Below are 10614 nucleotides of genomic sequence, written 5' to 3' on the forward strand. Positions count from 1 at the left end.
AACGCCCTCCCCCCTTTTCCCCCCCCCCCCCCAATTGGGAATTTCTTCTCTCTTGGCTGAATGAATTTATTTACAGGGTTTTGCATAAATAATATTTCCTCTTTAATTTTTCCTTCATCGGGGGTTAACGGTTCAGTGTCTTAAACTTGGATGCAGGAAGAATTTGGCAGTAAGATGATCATAGATGTGTTATTGGTCACTTACTTGCATGTGAGGGCAGTGCGATAATTGCTTCATATGCGTAATTTCACAATAATCCCATGGGAGATTCTATTATCTCTAGTTCCCAGGTGAGAAAAGAGGCATAGAGAGGCCAAGAGTTCTGCTTTAAAGTGACCCAACTATTAAGCAGTACAGGTGGGATTTGAATCTAAGTAGTCTGACTCACATAGCATTTAATCGCCACTTCCAAACTGGACCAGGACTAGTTAAGTTTTGAACAGGAGGAAAAGCTCACACTTTAAGAAAAACGGGGGAAAGGAGAGGCAGGAACTACAGAGATTATTAATGTAATATAATAATAGTTTTTAAAATGTCTGGGATTTCAGTGGTGTCTTAGATTTTGCCTCATATTTTTCATGGACAGTTTCTTTTTTCTTAATGAAATCTCTTAGCTACTGGAGTCTTTGTTCACCTTTGTTTGCCTTGTTAATTAGAACATTCTCCTGTTGACTCTTTCTTTTCAAGTAGTGGTCCAAAGTAAGTTTGATAGTAAAGATACATATTTATGCTAAGCCAGTGTGGCTCAGTTTGGTGGGCATCCTCTCATGTACTATAAAGTTGATGGTTTGATTCTGGGTCAGGGCACATACCCGGGTTGCAGGCTCCATCCCATTTTTATAGCACATGTTCTACAATACTCATTTGTCACAAAGCCTCATATATGAAAGTATTTTTGTGTTTATTTAACCCAAACTCTGGTAGTAGCAAAGACAAATCCAGGACATTGGAACAATTTAGAGCACCAAATCTATCTTTCAGAGGCCCTGTTGATAATTGACTTGAGACTCATTATAATCCATCAATAGCCTGTAATCTGAAGGAATATATATATATCCCAGCCAGTGTGGCTCAAAGGGTGGTTAAGCGTCGACCCATGAACAGGGGGTCACAGTTTGATTCTCGGTCAGGCCACATGCCAGGGTTGCAGGATCGGTCCCCATTAGGGGATGTGCAATTATTCTCTCTCATCATTGATGTCTCTATCTCTCGCTCCCTCTCCCTTCCTCTCTGAAATCAATGAAAACATATTTTTAAATAATTATATATATAAATTTTTTTGGCAATTCTAAGTAGTCATTCCTCTCTCACAAGCTTGGAAATAGAGACTTTGGGGTCTGTGGTATCAGGGGCATACTGAGGGAGATCCAAACTCTCTCTCTTTTTTTTTTCAAATTAGAGAAGAAAAATATCAGAACATTTTGGCTTTCAAGCCTCCTGCATCTAAGAGTTTTTACTTTCTGCATTAGACAATTCTCTTTAATTGTCTCTAAAATTCTCTCGATGCTTGTCTTATCTGTATCTTTTTTTTCTCTCTACAACTAAATTTTAAGTTCCTTGAGAGCTGAGCATAGAATTTATGTTTCTCACTCTTTTTTAACAGCTTTATGAGATATAATTCAAATGCCATACAGTCCACCTGTTTGTAGTGGACAGTTCAATGATTTAGTATATTCAGAGTTGTACTAGTACAGCCATCACTACACTCAATTTTAGAACATTTTCAACATCAATCCACTGCCTCCTGCACACCCTGTACCACCCCTTGTGGCTCAGTGGTTGACCATGGACCTATGAACCAGGAGGTCACGGTTCGATTCCTGGTCAGGACATATGCCCGGGTTATGAGCTCAGTCCCCAGTGTTGGGCATTCAGGAGGCATCTGATCGATGATTCTCTCTCATCATTGATGTTTCTCTTTCTTCCTCTCCCTTCGTCTCTGAGATCAATTATATATATATATATTTTAAAGAACCTCATATCCACTGCAGTCATTCCACAATTCTAACTTTCCTAGTCCCTTGTAAGCACTCATCTATGTTCTGTCTCTATGAAGTTGTCCATTCGGGATATTTCATGTAAATGGAATCATACCATATGTGGTTTTGTATGACTGGCTTCTTCTACTTAACATAATGTGTACAAGGTTTAACCATGTTGTAGCATGTCCAGTCCTTTTCGTTGTTGAACACTATTCCATTGTATCGATACACAAAATTTTATTTATCTTCTCATTAGTTGATATTTGGGAGGTTTTCACTTTATATATTTACTAGAGGTCCAGTGCACAAAAATTTGTGCACTCAGGGGGGTGGTTGGGGGGGGTGGTCCCTCAGCCGGGCCTGTGCCCTCTTGCAGTCTGGGACCCCTCAGCGGATGACCACCTGCTGGCTTAAGCCTGCTCCCCGGGGGATTGGGCCTAAGATGGCAATCAGACATCCCTCTGGCAGCCCGGCAACCCTCGGGTGATGTCCACTTGCCAGCAGGGAGCCGGGCTAATCTGCAGCTGGTCACACCCCCTGCAGAGTGGGGGTCCCCACTGAGGTGCCTGGCCAGTCTGGGTGAGGGGCTGAGGGCCGTTTTCAGGCTGGCGGGTGACTGAAGCTCCCAAACTCCCCTTTTTTTCTTTTATTTTTACTCTGGGATTTATTTATCTTCTATGGCTGTCACTAGAGCTGAGAGCCAGCTTTAGCTCTGAGGCTCAGCTCCAGCTCTGAGACCTCGGCTGCTGATCTGGGTTTGTTTGGATTTTATAATTGAAACAATGTTTCAGTTCCAGCTCCAAGGCTGGCTGGCTGAAAGCAGGTATCTGGGTTTTGTTTAGCTTCTATAATTGCAACATTGTTGTTGCATCTGGAGCTCAGAGCTGGGCTGCAGCAGGCGGAGAACCTTGGCTTCCTCCGTCACTGGAGCAAGCAAGCCTCATGTTCACTTCAGCTTCCTGGCTGCCAGCCGCCATCTTGGCTGGCAGTTAATTTGCATATCTCGCTGATTAGCCCATGGGAAGGGTAGCGAAGTTACGGTTAATTACCATGTCTCTCTATTATTAGATAGGATAGGAGGGTTTCCTATAGCAATGGTTTGCTATCTTTTAGAATCACCATTAGTATTTTAAAATACTGCTTCTCAGGCCATATCCCTCATTAAATCAAAGTCTCTGGGGATAGGACCCAGACAACAGAAGTTTTTCAAGCTTCTGAAGGGATTTCAATGTGCAGTCAGATTTGAGAACCCTGCACAGCCAATGCTTGGTAGCCACTGATGTTTATATAGTGACTTAGAAAAGCTGGTTAGGATGTCTTACTGAAATCTTGAAAGGAAGTGTTTTTATATTTGTTCACTGATCTTCACAGCCTTAAGAGCAACACCTAAATCTGAGAACTGTGCCTGGTGAATGTTTGAAATTCAGTAAATATAACTTGAGCTCTTTAATCCTTTATGGAGATTTGGATGTAATTTTTTTATCAAAAGGTTTTCCCCAAGTGGGTCAGTAGAAGTTTTTCATGTTTTGTCAGGAATGTGGCCTGTGGTAACCTGCAGTCTAGATTATTTGGGAATAGCATAGAAAAGGCAGTGAGGACAGGTGTTTGGGATAGGTGTTGTAGAACCTAGAGGCCCAGATGAACTTAGCCTTACCCTAGGAAGCTCTGTATTTCTTCTAATATTTTTATTGATTTTTAGAGAGGAAGAGTGAGGGACACAGAAAGAGAAACATCGATGTGAGAGCACAACATCAATCCACTGCCTCCTGCACACCCCCTACCAGGGAACGAACTTATTACCTGGGCATGTGCCCTGACCGGGAATTGGAATGGTAACCTTTTGGTGCATAGGACAGTGCCCAACCAGCTGAGCCACACAGCTATATTTATGAGCCTTATTATTGTTTCCCAATAAAAAAAATAAAAAACCTTAAATCTACAAAGCATCTTTTAGCAACTCAATTTTTTGATTCTTGGTATCTACTTGGTAAAGTCCACTTTATATTCTGACCACAATGGCTACCATCTGTACTCCCCTGAATGGCTTCCTGGTTTACATATTTGGAAACTGGGGCTAACTTCTGAGTTGTTTTTGAGAAAGAAAGAGAGGGAGGGAGTGGGAAGGGGGAGAGAGAGACATGATGTTCAGCACAGCAGTCCCACTTGAGAGACTTGAGGGTGTGGTTCCGGACTTTCTGAAGCTGGCTTAGCCCCACCTTGCTGACAACATGTGAACATGCCCAGAAAGGAGCTGCACCCTGTGCCAGCCAGTCCGACCTCTCTCCAGTTTGCCAAGCAGAGGTTGTGCAGCCCAACTCCAGTCTTGTCCCAACCATCCTCCCATTGGAGGGGTACATTTAATCTCCCCTGGATGGAAAGCTGCCTGCTTTTCTAACTAGTCATGTTAATTCATCCCCTCCTATTGCTTTAATATTTAAAAGACAGTATTCTATTCCTTCACTTGTTCTTAATGAGTTTTGTGCTGAAGATGTGCATGATAGTTGTTTACCTCAAAACAGAAGAATTTCAGTGTTAACAGAATTTCTGTGTGATACATATTTGTATTTCTCTTTTTTAAAGGTTTATTTTATTATTTTATAGAGAGAGGAAGGGAAGGAGAGAAACATCGATAATGAGAGAGAAACATCTTTTGATTGCCTTCTGTATGCGCCCTGACCAGGGGATCAAACCCATAACCTGGGTATGTGCCCTGACCAGGAATCGATCCAGTCACCTTTTGGTGTACAGGAGGACGCTCCAACCAACTGAGCCACACTGATCAGGGCTGTACTTGTATTTTAATGAATCATTTTCCCCATTAAATGCCCCCCCCCTATTTTTGCTGGAATGTAGCCGACATTCGGGGTGGGTTAGTACCATTTTGGCCCTCACTCTCCAAAGTCTGTGAGAGGCAGCATTGACAGTATTGACTGGGTATGTAGGTGGCCTACTGATAAGTATGGAATTTTGCTTCACTCCAGACTTGACAATCTTTTGTCTGCTCTGCTTCAGCACAAAATTATATTAGACATGGATGCAGAACCCAACCTATGCCCAGTCTGAGGGAATAGAGTAAAGGGGAACATGATCATCGTGCTTTGTGCCTTCGGTGACCAGAATGGGAGCAGAGGCATGACATATGGAGCTACGCTCCTCCAGGCGCCTGAGGGCTGACCTGTACTTCTTGCTGGTTTGTTTTACAGTACTGTAGTCTTGCTGTTGTGTGTAGAGCATGTTGAGGAACCATCAATTTTTTTGACCTAGCAAAAAAATAATTTTTTTTAATCATTAAAATTCTGGTAATGAAAACCACCCAACATTAAAACGATCATTTTTTACTTGTAATAGGAAAATAATACAAGACGTTGTTTTTATTCTTGGCAGTTCTTAGTGAAACATAATTAAAATCGACTCCAAAGGACAGGGCAGCTTTACGTTGTGCTGGTTGGGTCCTCCCTTCACCCCTGACCCTGTGCTCCCTTCCACTGGTTCCCAAGCTGAGACCAGGCCAAGAATGAAACCGTCCTCTGGTTCAGATTCTTTTCTCTCCCCAGAAACAGAGACTCATCCTCTGCTGGGAACTTCTTCACCAGGCTTGTGACTGTGAGGACGGTGACTCCGAAGTGGGAGATTCCAGGTTACATTTCACTTGAAAAAATGGGTTCTGCAATGAAAAGGAGAGGGACTGAGAAGAAAAAGATTAGTTCACAGGATTCCTTTTAATGAACCCAGGAGGAATGCAGCTTTTTTGGATTATTCCTGAATGCTAAAGAATAAGGGACTTCTTTACAAAAATTAACTAAGACACTGTCCCAGCCTCAAGGGGCTCACCCCGTGTTTATCAAAGAGGGTGCTGCTGTCACATGGGCTGTATGGATTCTCTTTGGAGTGGAGGACAGTCCCACATTGCAGGACATTTTACGACAACCGGAAAGTGGACCCATCCACCCCCATACAATTTCAAACATTCCAAAATGGTGGCAGCAACCCAATGGAATCATTGTGATGCATTTACTTCTAGAATGTTACTGCTTGTTCTCAGGAACTCTTCTTGGATCTTTATAGAGAGGCCCACCATCTCCTCAGATGGCAGCCTGCACACACCTTATATTCTAAACTGAAAGGGGGTAATGAGAGAGAGATCATAGAAACTGATGATGGCCCTGGAAACCAGAGGGACCAGGTACATTTCACTTACTCAGGTAGAGTATGTAGTCCAGTTCCCTTAACAGAGAGCAATGTTATTTGATGGTAGTTGTTACCATGATTTACCATTTCTTGGGCCTGTAGCTGGGAAGAATTGGTCTGAAAAAAACAGCATTTTTAATATTCAAGATGAAGTTAAAAATCTCTTTCTGGGTCTTTATTGCCTTTTCTACTAGATGCTTTTTGAAGATGTCAGAGAACTGAGGTAAGAAAGTAAGGAAAGCTGTAGAATAGCTGAAGAGGTTGCGATGTAATAATCTGATGGTTCAGCACAAAAGTCTTGATTATGGGGGCAAAGTGAGATTGTCCATTTCTTGTCTTTTTTCTAAGGGAAATACCTAGTGTTCTCTAATACAATACACTTAACCAACATTTGTATTGATTGTTATATTATCCAAATTACAAAATTCTTTAATGGGTATTTGAAGATACTGTCATGTTCTCTCAAAAAATCAATTTCATTGTTAACTTGGAGTGTGCATTTATAGTTCTTAAGATATAATACTTTGTGTCTAGTAGAGCACCCAAAGAATAATTTGAAGTATTGATACTGTAAATGAAGTTAAATAATTTTCTATGACTAATAGTTGGGTCATAAATTATATTAAACATGATACATTTGTTACTTTGATAATTAGAACTCTTTAATCCCAGATATCTTAAGTATACAATGAAAATACTGAATTCTGGGTGTAAATGTACACTTATTCATTCCGCAAATATTTATTAGGTATTTACACACCCTGGGGAACTTTCAAGGCATGCAGTTATTTTGCTCTTCCAAGATAATGCAGCAAATATGTTGTCCTCCTTGAAGGACATTTGCTTTTCAAATTGCCCCTCCTCATTAATGAATCCCTTTGCTCTGTTCACACCTGGGTTATAGGGCATGCTTCATATCATAATGACTATAAATTACATCTTTATCCTCCTGCTTCAGGTATGACTACTTCTAGGAGAGGGACTGTCATTTATTCATTTTTGCAACTAATGTCTGGCGTTGTACCTACTACTTAATTGATAGTAATTGCTCAGTAAACATGAGCGTGAGTCTGTTACTGCGCTCTAGGAATTTTGTGTTCACATAAGCTCCTCTGTGATACATGACAGCTTCATGACTGTACAGAGGAGAGGTAGCATTTTAACTGGACTCTTTTATAAGCCCTGGGTTTCATTTGGCTCAAGCTGCAGGTACCTGCTGGATGGGCAGTGGCTGCATAATCGCTCACTAGGGCTGGAGAGGCTATTTTGGGCCTGTAGAGGGCCTTCACGTGCCTGTGTATGGCACTGCAAGCATACAGGCAGCTGGGAATCATGGGAGGTTTTGGAAAGGCCAAGACACATGACGCGGATGTGGACAAGGAGTTGGGAATTGAGGTTGAAGGCAGAGAGAGGGTGAGGGGGCTCTTCTGTGTGTGAGTGCGGTTGAGCAGGCTTGGCGTCAGCACACGTATTGGGATCTCTGATTCCAACTCTAAACTGTACCTTTGTTAACTGTTTAAAACCAATTTTTTTAAAGTTTGTAGGGGAGTCGATGCTCCTACTTTTGGCCCCAGGACACAACCATTTGTGCTTAAATTTGCATGCCCTGTTAGTTCGGTGTTTTAACAGAACCCCACCCGCCAGTGTATTAATTCCACTGATGTCAGGAGAGGACGACAAGCCAGAAGATGCCATTTTGCTGTGAGGATGGATTTTTTCTTCAGGGAGGCACAGGGGAAGTTTCTCTGTTTCTGTCCTTTTCTAAGACTGATTTACTCTTACTGTCTTCGGTCACCTCTGACAGTCTCATCCATGGCTGCCAGTCCCAATGATTGCAGTATTCATCCAAGGAAAAGAAAACAACAGTATCCTCGCTTTTCCCTCCCATGGGTTTTGCTTGTGAGTCCCGAGCTAGCAGAGGTGGGCATCTGATAGTGTTGGTGATGGCAGCTGCTGCCTCTCAGGCCCTGCCCTAGGCTGGACAAAGTGCTGAGTGCTTGAACAAGCTGGTTTTGTCATATGCACTCCTTGTTCTGCCCTGTGAGGTAAGGAGCATTGTCCCTGTCTTATAGGCAAAGAACTCAGGCCGTGAGAGGTTAAGCTGATAGACTTTACAGTGGGATGTGCCTTTTTTATCTTTAAGATGCAGCTGATGTCTGCATCACAGCATTCCTAAATGAAGAAAAGAACTGAGCACAAGATGGAGCACACGGTACACATTCAGCAAGTGGTGGTTGTGATTATGGTCCCATTTCCTTTTTGTCAGGGATATTTGAATGTGTGAAGGTCATCTTAGATTACCTCCTTGAATTCTAGCCATGTAACAGCATAAACATCCATGCCGCTCCTTGCTCCTTGCTATAAACTTCTCACTCTCCTGTGGTCTTCCATATACATGTCCCTGGTCACGTGTGAGGGGCTGATTGTTGTGGCAACTGAAAGGTCTTCAAACAGAAAACCGATCCTTAGCGAGGCCTTAATGTGTGCCCTAGGACAGCAGAGGGCCACACATTGCCCAGCTTCCCCGTGGGCCCCTCGTCTTGTCTGCTGGGTCCCCTGTACTTATGGGGATGGATAAGCCATCTCACTGAACTCCTTCCCAGATACACTCCTTCACATGTGGCAGATTTCTTATCCTGGGGCTCTGGGCCTAGGAACGGAATAGTGTCCACAAGCAAGCTGTACGAACAGAGTGAGTTTGGAGAGTAGAAGTACGTTAGTGGAAAGCTAAATCCCAACATGGACTGAGCTGACCCTTGTGGCCTTGCCTTCTTCCAAAGCCCACGCCCTCTTTTAGTCTTTAAAGACTGAAGTATTTCTTTAGTAATAACTATCTAAATAACTGACCTTAAAAGAAAGAAAAAAAAGGGAAAAGAACCCTGTAAGACCCTCGGGGAGATGACATGCTGAAACTTTTTACACTCACCACCCTCTGTTGTTGCCATGCAGATGTCTGATAGATACATAAGCAAGTTAGGACCTCGCTGTCTATTTTTTGTATGTGGTCAGACACAGAAGCCTGAAAATTAGATGCTTCTCATGTTCATTTGACATCTGCAATAGGAGTTGAATTTATTAATAGTATTAATACTTCACCCCTGAGTTGTCCTGTACTTCTATGGAGTATCTGCATACTGTTTTTTCATATGAAAAAGAATTCTGTGAGGATGTGTCTTCTGTCCGCGTTTTCCCTTATAGGAACAGCACAGTGAGATAAGGTGGCTAGGCCAAATCCAGCCCTAACTGGCACCCCGCAGGTCTTCCTAAGCTAGTATTCTTTACTCCCTTAAAGGGGCTGAGGTCATTCTGAAGCAAGAGCCTGTGCTAGTTGAGTGCTTCTGTAATATAAACCTGTGTTGGATCTCATTGTCACCATTTATTAGATGGGGGTCTCACACAAAATTACTTCACCTCTCCATGCTCCGGTTCCCTTACTCCAAAAGGGTGATGATAATACTACCCACTTCACAGATTGTTATGAGCAAAACAGATAATGAATAAAAGTGCCTGGAATAGTGTTGAGCACATAGAAAGTGCACAATAAGTGGTAGCCATTATTATTACTTAGATTGTGCCATTATCTGTCTTTAGTCTGAACTTAAAATATTGGCACTGCAATCTTTCATTCACAAATTTTAATGTGAAGGTTCACTAAGTAACCACTGTTCTTACATACTTATTTATTGGATTAATTGAAAAGATTTACCTTAAGGGAAAAATAAGATTCCTGTACTTATTTGAAATGAATGTAATATGATATATACACTAATTATAATTTCCTTTTTAAGAGCTCCAAATAGATGCCAGGCAATTGGCAACAAGTGGGTACTGTGCATTTTCAAATGCATACATCTGAAAGCAGTTGAAATATCATTTCCAGACTCAGGATTATTCATATCTTGTTGGGACAGATAACATTTCCGATCACCTAATGTCCCTTAATTTCTATTCAGTCATTAGATAACCTTGGCTGTAAAGAATCACGGTGATTGTGTGGCACCTGGACCATAACTTTGCTGAAGAATGTTAAGATGACTCATTTAGTCATTTGGAGCCCTCTTAGTAATTTCGATTCACATGAGTACTTTCAGGTCATTGAGGTAGCTTTTTACAAATAATTGCTAAAATAGTATAAATACTACCTAGTGTAGTTTAGAAGGGTTAATGTTCCCACTGTATTCTCAGGAAGTAGATTATAAAACAAGAGTTGGGTTCAGAATTCCCCCCAAAGACATTGTTGCTAGCAACCTTTTTTTTTAAATCCTCACCCAAGGATATGTTTATTGACTTTAATTTTTTAAATATATATTTTATTGATTTTTTACAGAGAGGAAGGGAGAGGGATAGAGAGTTAGAAACATCGATGAGAGAGAAACATCGATCAGCTGCCTCCTGCACACTCCCTACTGGGGATGTGCCTGCAACCAAGGTACATGCCCTTGTG

The 10614-nt window shown here is 41.9% G+C and overlaps 2 protein-coding genes across 10 annotated transcripts in view; one reads left to right on the forward strand and one right to left on the reverse strand.

The window, feature by feature from the left end:
* The window catches only part of NFE2L2 (nuclear factor, erythroid 2 like 2), a 49345-nt gene that overhangs the window by 19792 nt on the left and 18939 nt on the right, over positions 1-10614 (forward strand). The window contains exon 1 of one of the 8 annotated variants that reach the window (XM_015561971.1): positions 5597-5619. The exons of 5 other annotated variants lie outside the window; for them this stretch is intronic. The gene's annotated coding sequence lies outside the window, so the exon portion shown is untranslated. Of the gene's footprint in view, positions 1-5596; positions 5620-6144; positions 6185-10614 lie in introns of those variants that run through there. 2 more of the 8 variants (XM_015561968.1, XM_006760582.2) reach the window with 2 other exon arrangements.
* HNRNPA3 (heterogeneous nuclear ribonucleoprotein A3) overlaps positions 5314-10614 on the reverse strand; it is a 38708-nt gene continuing 33407 nt past the window's right edge. The window contains exons 12-13 of one of the 2 annotated variants that reach the window (XR_001513338.1): positions 6181-6287; positions 5328-5646 (exon numbers count right to left, since the gene is read on the reverse strand). The gene's annotated coding sequence lies outside the window, so the exon portion shown is untranslated. Of the gene's footprint in view, positions 6288-10614 lie in introns of both variants that reach the window. The other variant, XM_015561974.1, reaches the window with a different exon arrangement.

Source organism: Myotis davidii, unplaced genomic scaffold (genome assembly GCF_000327345.1).
Source record: "Myotis davidii unplaced genomic scaffold, ASM32734v1 scaffold370, whole genome shotgun sequence".
NCBI classification, from domain to species: domain Eukaryota; kingdom Metazoa; phylum Chordata; class Mammalia; order Chiroptera; family Vespertilionidae; genus Myotis; species Myotis davidii.